Raw genomic sequence first — 2,129 nt, 5'->3', positions numbered from 1 at the left:
CCCGGCTCCCATTGTCTGCTGGCGGTGCCAGGAACCGGGTCACATAAGAGCTGACTGTCCCCATCAAGACGAACTCATGGACATCAACTATGGCTATCGGCAGTCGTTGTATGCCAGGAGACTGTGTGCAGCCGTTACTCTTGAGACCTTAGACACAAGCCACCTGTGCCAAGTGAACTTTGAGATACTTTGGCGCTGCTGGACTCAGGGAGCCTGGTGAGCGCTGCCCTGGTGCTACCCATCGAGTACACGGGCTGAAAGGTGGGGGTGGTATGTATTCATGGGGACTTGAAAGATTATCCCACCGCCCAGGTGACCTTGTCCACTGTGGCCAGCAAGTGGACTCACAAGGTGGCCGTAGTCACCACCCTCCCACACGAACTAGTAATAGGGAGAGACTTCCCCGGGTTTCCGTCCCTGTGGCAAGAGGTTAAATGTCATGATACACACAGGTCAGGGGTAGCCCCAGAGTGGGAACCTGAGGCTGAAGGCCCCTGGGAACCTGAGGCTGAAGGCCCTGCAGTGGGGGTATCCACCTCTGAGGAGGAGGAAACAACCCCACTAAATGTGATGGTGGTAGACGTGGAGAAGTTGCCACCAGGACCGGAGTTGGCAGACCTCAACGTCTGTGGTGAAAATGTTGGTACTGCACAGCACTGGGATCCCACCCTGACTCGGGCCTGGGAAAATGTGGTGAAAGTAGAGGTTGAGCCGCAACAACCAGGGGCGGAATCTTAGTTTCCCCGGTTTGTCGTTCGCCAAGAATTGCTATACTGGGAAAATCAGTTACGGGGGGGAGCAAATTGAACAGTTGGTGGTGCCCAAGCCTTACCGTAAGCTCGTATTAGAATTAGCCCACCAACATGTTCTTGGGGGTCACCTGGGCCAGCAGAAAACACAGGACTGAGTTCTACAGCGGTTTTACTGGCCCAGTGTGATTAAAGAGGTGGCACAGTATTGTGAGTCTTGCCCAACCTGCCAGATTACTAGCCCCCAGACCCATTTCCGTAGTCCCTTGGTACCCCTCCCGATCATCGAGGTACTGTTCGAGCGTATCGCTATGGACCTCGTAGGCCCCGTCCCGAAGTCCGCTAGGTTGTTACCAACACATCCTAGTAATCTTGGATTATGCCACACGATACCCTGAGGCGGTGCCACTTCGTCATACGTCTGCTAAGTTAATAGCCCGGGAGTTAATGGAGATGTTCTCCCGAGTGGGGCTCCTTAAATAGGTGGTAATTGACCAGGGGACCCCGTTTATGTCCAAGGTCATGAGGAAGCTATGTAAATTGATGCACACAAAACAGTTGCGGACGTCCGTGTACCACTCGCAGACAGACAGCCTTGTAGAAAGGTTCAACCAGACCCTAAAATATATGTTAAAACAGGTGGTATCTAAGCATGGGAAGGATTGGGATCTTCTGTTGCCCTATCTTATGTTCGCGGTGCGAGAAGTGCCCCAGGCGTCAACGGGGTTCTCGCCCTTTGAACTGTTGTATGATCGGCATCCTCGAGGTCTGCTGGACATAGCCAAAGAGGCGTGGGAACAACAATTCCACATGTGTTAATTCATAGTTTTGATGCCTTCAGTGTGAATCTACAATTTTCATAGTCATGAAAATAAAGAAAACTCTTTGAATGAGAAGGTGTGTCCAAACTTTTGGTCTGTACTGTATGTACACCTTTTTTTTTACTAATTTAGATATAGTCTAAACATCTTTCAAAGGGTACATATAGATTGTCCTCATAAAATGCATGAAATACTGGTAGATAAATAAAAATATTAGAATGGGACAATAGTAATGTAATCACCACATTATATTAAATTATTCTAATAGAATGAAATAACATTCTGATGGAATCAATATGTCTTTACCGGACAAATATTATACATATATAGTTCAATAGAAAATATAAGAATAAAAAAAAATAATATGAATATTGCTATAGGGATAAAAATGAAACTGTAAGATAGAAGACTCAAGTAGTTCTGGAGGGGAAGTCATTACGACACTATTTGAAGACGGGTCTTACACCAAAAGGACTTACGCTATATAAAACCCCAGCAACGGATTTGTGCAGTGATGAATTCAACTCCCAATGGGAATGCCTTTTTAAATTGCAGTCTA

The sequence above is a fragment of the Bufo gargarizans genome, chromosome 3 (genome assembly GCF_014858855.1).
Source record: "Bufo gargarizans isolate SCDJY-AF-19 chromosome 3, ASM1485885v1, whole genome shotgun sequence".
In the NCBI taxonomy this organism is placed as follows: Eukaryota; Metazoa; Chordata; class Amphibia; order Anura; family Bufonidae; genus Bufo; species Bufo gargarizans.
Note: the sequence above shows the minus strand (reverse complement) of the source record.